Genomic DNA, 8,550 nt, shown 5'->3' with positions numbered 1-8,550 from the left:
AAAAGTAAATATTAATTGGTGATAGTTTGGCACTTGTTATGTGGATAGAGTCAGACTACCAGTAGTTGAGTAAAGCCAACATGGTGGCCAATCAGATATCAGCACTGCTCACCGCCTCTTGGCCCCACCTATCATTTACAAAAATGTGTATCTGTATGTTCAAGACCTTTGCACCAATTTTCCACCTTTAATAATCAATACTTTGCTCCATCTTGCCTTGTAAAGGAGTCTTTTTTACTGTGGACGATTTGAGTCACTGTCTTTCTTTGGCCTGACGGCATATAGTCATCCTGAATGGACTTCAAGAAGAATGGATTCTTCTTCTTTTTTTTCCCCAAGAAGAATCCAGATCGGCATGTTTTTACAGTTCATGTTTTGTAACCATCAATGTCCAGTGGGTAGGGGGGTCACAGTACAAGTCAATGTGCAAACGTTCTTCCATCATCAATTGAATATGATTCACAGTCTGCAATAGAAATGTGTCACTGCTACACAACTTAAACCTTTGCTTATTGTACATTTCCTCTAAGACTAATAAGGAAGAGGTTTTAATTTGCCAAAGGTCAAAGTTGAAAAACAGTTTGGACTACAGTTCAATAGTTATTTATTTTTTTCATTCAGTTTCTTCGTTAAAAACATCAGAATGAGCATCTATGGCAGCAGTGTGGTAAAGGGCAGCATAATGGGAACTTTAACTATTCGAGCTAAAGTGGTGAAATAACTGCAGAGTCCACAGCTGCAGTTCAAAGCCTATCAGTGTTTGAATCTTAACAAGAAGGGGGAAAAAAAAGAGACCCCTGTGCATAGGGAGAGAGGGCAGAGCCAGGCTTAGATCTTCAACCTCTGCACACACAAACACGCATAAATTCACATTCACAGACATCAAAAACACAAACATTAAAGGGCACGCAGACAATCACATCAAGACACACAGTGAGGAGAGCCACAAGAGTGCCTGCACACAAACATTCAAAAAGCAAACAAGCTCATGTGCAGACATCAAGAAACCACCAAACACACACACACACACACACGCACACACACACACACAGGCACGGCAAGAGTCCTGTGTCCCCGGCTGGCCAGCTGTGGGAGGTCACACAGACGTGACAGTTCTGCTATCAGGCCAGCATTAAGGCCTGCCGCTTTAAACACAGCCTTTTGAAGTCACACCAAAGTCAGACACTAGGATCTCTCATCTCCCATCTCCCTTTTAACACCGCAGTGCCGACATTTCATTCTGCCCTCCTTTTCATGCTGCCAGCTTTGAATTCTGCCTTTTAAAAGACTAATTTTAACTTCTTCAAGGCTGGAAAAAACAGGCAGAGGCGCACTGTTAAGATTCTTCTTCTTCTTTTTTTTTTTTTTTTTCCAGGTGAGTAACGAGCAATCAAAGGTAGTCAAGGTTCACCAAAGTAACGGCGCGTCTCTGATGCTGGATGTCAGGGGGCTGATAAATGGAGTGTCGTGTTCCTCTGGCTTTGATCTGCAGCTTATTCTGATGTTTGAATTGTTGAACAAAATGATTGAGGTGCACCTTGATTTGCTCGCTCAGATTCTCGCTGGCTAAAATATGAGGAGAATAAAAATCTAATCTTACATGCAGCTACAGGTACAAGCATCAAAAGTCCTGTCAACACGGAGATTCTCTTCTCCTTCATCCATTTGCAAGTCTGCATCTTCTTGGACATTTTCTATGAATAAATATTTTTATACTTCTGGTGTGTTCATGTCCTCTGCACTCACTCACCCTCTGTTCCTTTATCTGGTTACTATGCAGCGTTTCCCCTTTCTTACCGTTCCTGACGCTGTTCTCTATAAACCTAACTCAAGTGATGACGTGCCAAGATCGGGGTGCTAAGAAACAGACTTTTTTGGGGGATGGAGGGAGGTTTTGGACCAGGCAACTTTTTATGAGGTGTAGTTACTAAACTCTCACACTTCATGGCCCCGTCCTCTGTAGCTGACCCAGCCTTATTTTTCTGTTTACTCCGCTCAGCGTTTCGTAGTTGAGCAGATCAAACAGGGTGCTAAGCTGCGGGTTTGTTTACTCCGGCTCTGATCCACACCCAGCCACAGACACACAAGCACGAGAGCTCATTTTTCACATTTGGAGATTTTCTTTTTTTTTTCATCTGGATCACAGATTTCTCCCCTCTCTTCCCTCTTAATCAATCTGACAATAGGTCACTCCTCCTGGCCCGTTTGCCTTGAAAAATATTTTATCCAAAACATTTTCTTAGGATTCTTTTGTAAATTAATTTCATTCCTTTTCTTCAGCATCTGTTCACTATTAGGTGTACTCCTGATAACTTATGTTTAATGCAATTCTCACATGTTGCATCATATTCTCTCCAAAACTCTGTTTTGCAATATATTTACGACCCCTGGAATTGTCACGCAGAGAAATCTTTAGTAGTTCACTAGGAATCACTAAGAATCTGGATTCTTCCTTTTTTTTCCCCAAGAAGAATCCAGATAGGCATGTTCTTACAGTTTATGTTTTGTAACCATCAATGTCCAGTGGGTAGTGGGGTCACAGTACAAATATTTGAGTGAAAAATATCCGGTACAACAGTAAGAGTTTAGTGTGCAAACGTACCAAACACATGCAGCGCTCTTATATGTGTGACAAGCAGAATCATGCATTGTGTAGCAGCTTTAAATCAGGGGATCAAAACAGAGAGGACTCCATTAAATTCTGCAATTTGGATCCATTAAAGTTTTCCAGGCAGCTACAGCGGGAAAATAAAGTAGACCAAACCGAAACATCATATCAGCATCTGCGTCTCTCAGCATCAACAAGGTATGTGTAGCTCCCTCTGCACTCAACTAGAATTACACAGCACCAACAACATCACCCTGAACGTAAACATCAATGGTGCTGGAGAAAAAACCCAAAAAAAACAGAAGATAAATCAGCTGAAGTCCAAATCCAGCTGCATGCAGCATCTGCTGGTCCAGAATGCTGCACAGTTTAAGAGATGAAAACATACTCTGGTACCGTCATGACAAACCCAGCTGACCAGAAGGGATTTCCCAACGACTGCACTTTGTGGTGCATTCCAGTACATCATGTACACTGAAGTGTCTAACTACAAAAACAACTCCAAAGTGATTTCAACCTTTATTGTTGTCAAGTGTTTGTAAAAATAAAAAAAAACATTTTCCACCCATTTTCAAGTCATATTTTCCATCCATCCTAAAGAATGGAAGCTCCAAAGGATAGAAAACAGTAACTTTGCACAAAACGCTAAAGAATCAACATGACCGACACTTGCTGAAGTTTTGCTCTCTATTGACGCAGCCTGGATAATTGATCACCATGCCTCTGCAAGAAAGTACACTTTGCTTTCAAGTAGCTTTTTTTTTTTTTGCTTCAGCTGGCTTTATTTTTATACAAAAAGAACTTCCTGCCATCATAGCCAAAACTGCCAGCATAATGTATAAATCTGGATTATCTGGTAACTTCTCCATCACTATCTAAAATTTCTTAAATTTTATTCTTGATTGTGCTGAACTTGTTTATATGATTCACTGCACATATTGTGAATTCATAGAGCCCAGAGGAATCACGGTAATATGCTCGCACAGCTGCAACCGACATGAAACCTGATCTTGGATATACGTATAGACAAGAGATAAAGTAAAGACGTGAAAGAAAAAAAGACTGCACTTCCGACAGTTTGGTTCCTGTAGAAAAGCGCGCATCTCATGTGTGTTTACCCGTTTCTGGTTCACATCGAGGGAGCATTGAGGGCATCCATATAGTTTAATAATCATCGGGGTGTTTAGGTTGCGAATGCAAGTCAGAGCAAAGAGAAACCAGACCCACCATCGCTGCACGCTGAGCCCCAAACAAGAACCACATGTCCCCCTGATCGGGCTTTCTCTCTCTCTCTCTCTCTCTCTCTCTCTCTCTGTCTCTCGCTCTCTACACGTATTATTCACAAACCCTTCACCCTGGGAAAAAAACATGGAAGCTCAGAGATTGAAAAACACATGTGGTTAACCATAAAACTTCACATGCACTCTATATACCCCAACACCCAAACCCTCCCACCCCCGCTCCATATTTGCTCCAACGCACAAACATCGAGAAGTCATACTTAAGAGGAGGCACTGAAACAATGGGACAAGAGGAAGGAACATCAGGCAGCAATCTAAGCCGTTTGAGGCCAGTAGTAAAAACAAAGATCATGGGGGTCTGTGGAAGGGCAATGGCGGCGGTAAGAAAGAAGGTGACTGCAGGCTCCCAGAACAATGCCCATCCTGTGGCTGAGAGGGGCTGCCCCATGCTCCAGGCGGAATTTAACCCAAAAGTAAACAACAAAGCAGGACAATGACGTGCCCTCGTTTTTTGTTTTTTTTTTAAAGATGTTTTTCCTTCACTTGCGTGTAAGGATGCACGCAGAGTTCTCCAGCAAACATCACATTTCCCATCTAATTCTCTTCCTAAATCTGGGACGATTCAGGTGTTTAGGCGAGGTTTTCTGGAGGCACCGACGGATCAGCCCAAATTATCAATACCAAGTCGATATAATTGTCGGATTGATACTTTAGTTTCAGATTCCCTCCTGAAATTTTTGTTTATTTTTGTATTGGCCTCTCAACTCTACCTCAAAAAGATTTTTGCTTTGATTTGCTCTCAACTGATACGTTTTTGCACTTTGTTTATCTAGAAAGTAATGCACACAAACTTGTTACATCTCTCTATAATTTCGATTAACATCTTAATATGTTATTGAAGTATTTTATAGATACCACAAAATCACCAAAAAGTCAGATGTTTGATGATATATAAAGTAGCAGTGGGGCTTGATTAAAATTTGTAATTGAGTTAATTGCAGGGTCTATAAAGATCAGTATTAATTAACAAATAGCAATTAATCTTAATTAAACACAAAACTATGTACTGGCAAAAAAAGCAACCTTATATTCAAAACCCTTTTGTGTTATTATTTAATAAACATAAATAAATTGTTTTACCATTACATTTAGGTTGCTTTAAAATGATAATGTTTTCCCTACATTTCTGCTTTACTGTATTTTACACAGTTAATCCGATAGGAAATATTTTACACGGTCTATTTTCAGAACTTGTTTCACACAGGATGATCATCGCTGGCGCACAGCCTCTAACCTCCACTTCCTGTGTAAATAATCTCTGGCTTGTGTGTGAATAACCTCCCAATGCGAGTGTGAGAACTGTTTAAAAGTTCATAAAGTCGCCTTCTCTGAACTAGCATGGCGTTTTTTGTAGCTTTTTTTCTGTTTTGCAGTCGTTTCGAGACAGCAGAAGCCTGATTTGGTCTCGTCTCCTCTGGGCTTAGCCGTTAGCTTCAGCCTCAGGGAAAGGCTAATCTGGATCTTTGCTAAATAACGAAAGAGCTCAGCTAACAAACCAAGAAGAGACTGTTTAAAGCACTACCTTTACATTTGTGGAACCTCTTTCCTGGTTTGTAAACAAACAAACAAAACATTAACTTGAATCCCTTTTTAAATTTTGTTCCAATAAACCCGGTGTTGTCAACCCAACACTTACCGCTTTTTAATGTCGCCTCGCCTTAAACGTCTGAACGATCCCTTTAAAACGATCCCTTTAAAAAGCTGCACCGCATGGAGACGATCAGATTTCTGACCCTGAAACCTTCATTGTGTTCATTTCTCAAAGTGACAGGAAGATGGAAATCTCCACTAAAGGTTTGTGATTGGGAATTAAAGTGTGAGGTTTGTATCTGACAGAAGCTCTTTGAGGAAAAACTAATTAGTAAGTAATAAGTAATATCTGAGCAGCTGTTTGTCTGCTCTTCATAGGACTGATTCAACTCCTGGATCTGAGCTCAATGACTTTTACGGCCTCTTGAAAAGTGAACTTTTTAACATTTGGTCACCAGCATCTGTGGATTTTAAAGTGAAGTTGATGGAGTCTCTTTTTTAATTTTGAGTCCTTATATTACAGCTGTCTTATTCTAGGAGCAGGTCTCTTTATGCCTCTGCCAGCTTCGCACATCTATGACTGAAGTTTTTGTCTATTCATCTTGGCAAAGCAGCTCCAACTCTTCACTTTCCTTGTTGCAGCTCCTCAATTTGATTTTGGTTTTCTTCCAGGATTGTCCTGTATTTATCTCCATCCATCAACTCAGAGCAGATTCTCTTTGGCTGCTGAAGAAAAGCATCCCCTCAGCATGATGGTGCCAGGACCATGTTTCAATGTGAACGTCGAGTGTCCAGGGTGATTTAGACTTTTGGCTTTTTTATTCTTCCAACAAATGCCGCTTTGGGGAAAAAGTTACATTTATCTAATTTCTTTTCCACATTTGCTGTGTGTGTGCTGTTTGTTCACGAATGTTTTTAGATGTTATCAAATTACACATAGGAGATCTGTATAATTAGCTAACCCCTGCAGGTGTTAAATCTTATTTAAGTGTACTAAATAAAGGTGGCTGATTCAAAGTTCCCAATAAAAGACATTGACCCTATAGATGTAACATGACGCTTCCTATCGGTCTGTAAAAACCTCTGCAAATGTTTGACCTTGGAGTTTGCCGTTGATTAGAGTGCGGTATCGAACTGAAATCACGTGACCCGGTCACGTGGCGCCGCTGGAACCAGCTTTGTCAGTGGCGCCTGACCAGGATCCAGTCGAGGCCCCCTGGTTGACCACAGTCCTGCGGCTGTCTGGGTCGGTGCCTCGTGTGGAACAACTCGCACTGTCGGTCCAGGTTCTAAATGAAGGGCTGCGGGACCCAAAATTGGGGGTCTCGCTTTCTCATATCCATCCATGGAGGGATGGCTGAAGTGCATTTAAATGAACCTGAGGTTTGTGGTGGCAGACAGTGAGCAGATTTTTCCCAGGGTCTCTACTCAGCTGTTCTTTGACTTATTTTGATTTTCTTTTTTTTTGCAAGCTTTCACAACATTTGCCCCAAATCTGAACAAATGTGGGAAATGAAAAGCACATGGAGATGAACAAGATCGATTCAGCCCTCCACTTTTGTTTTATGCTTCGTTTTTCCATTTCCTTTATCGGGGTTGATTTGGGGGCGGGGGGCTTCGGATAAGATCAGAAGAAGTTGATTTACGAGTTTGGATCGCAGATGTCCAGGAAACCTGTGAATATTTAGACACGCCGCGTTTCCACAATGCCAACACTGGTAAGTTTGACTGTGGCGTAACGGTTGAAAGGATCTGGATCATTCAGCTTACAGAAATAATCTGGTAAAGTTCATGATCAAACCTTTAAGTGCCCTTAAATCTTCATACCTCTCCATCTATAAATATATAAATAGTGGCGTAAAGTTTACCTAACCCTGGGCTTTCTTCAAAACGATGACCCCATCTAAAATAGCTCTCTGCACAAAATGGGTTCAAAAGGCCCCTGACAGCGGCGCGCTGCTGAATGAGAGCTTCTAAAGATGATAAAGGATGGCCTTCAAGTGTATGCACTGACCTTTCCTGATGAAAGGAGTCCAAAATGCTATTTTAACAATATCATGATGCCCTTTCAATATGAAAGGCAGCATAAGCAACTCTCTCGACCAATGAAAGTTGAAAGGACGCCCAGAGACAGCGGAACGAGGTGTGTGAAGATAAGACACAGCAGGTGTGTGAACCTATGAAGCCCAACCTGTGAATGACTTGTGTAAAGTTTTTTTTTTTTTTTTTTTAAGAGGACGCAGCTTCTGCTCGATTCGCGTCGGTCCTGAGTGAATGATTTGAACTTAATCAGCTTCAATTGAAAGGGGTTCCAGAAATGAACCAGTTCGTTGGAGCTTTTTGTGTTGCTGTTCCTGGGAAAAGTCAACTGGTTTGCAAGTTTTCATGGGTTTTCTGGGATGTATTTACACTTTTTCATATCCTTTATGATAAAATGGATTAGGAAGTCTTTTCATTTGCTGTAAATTACCAGTGACTGAAATTGGTCAATTCTTCAAATGTGTGTGTGTGTTTTTTTTTAACTCATTATAAATGGCAGTATTAGCATTTTAATTAACACCGTCGACATGCGTGCGTTTCTTCTGGATGAATCTGCACCTGGAAAACCTTCTGATGTTTCGCTTAAACCTGGGAAAACATCCAGATGTCTCTGATGAATTTACCACTTTAATACGGAAGGCCTTCTGACACTTTTTTTTTGCAAATGTCCGATTTTATAATTTAAATAAACCTTTTTTTTTCTTTAAATTTCTAAATTTACAGAAAATATATTAATTTCACTATAAATTCATAACTTTCATCATAAAAAATTTAAAATTTGGACAGACAAAATTCTACTTTTTCCCTGTAAATAAGAAATCCTCTATTTCACTGAAATTTACCTCCCATTTTCTTCTTTCTACATGGACGCTAACACTCATATGCGCGAATAAACATTTGTTATTTTCGCATGTTTGATTAAAAACTTTGGCACATTTTGTGCTTTTATGGTTGTTTGTCACACTTTTCTGTTTCATTAAAACAACATGACCTTTTATAAAATGCACATTTCTAAGCAAAGTAGATCAAACTAAAAATTGGTATCGGCCATCTAAAGTGCAACCGGTGCAT

This window comes from Poeciliopsis prolifica, unplaced genomic scaffold, assembly GCF_027474105.1.
Source record: "Poeciliopsis prolifica strain line A6 unplaced genomic scaffold, Auburn_PproV2 SCAFFOLD010, whole genome shotgun sequence".
NCBI classification, from domain to species: Eukaryota; Metazoa; Chordata; class Actinopteri; order Cyprinodontiformes; family Poeciliidae; genus Poeciliopsis; species Poeciliopsis prolifica.
This window is presented reverse-complemented; position numbering follows the sequence as displayed.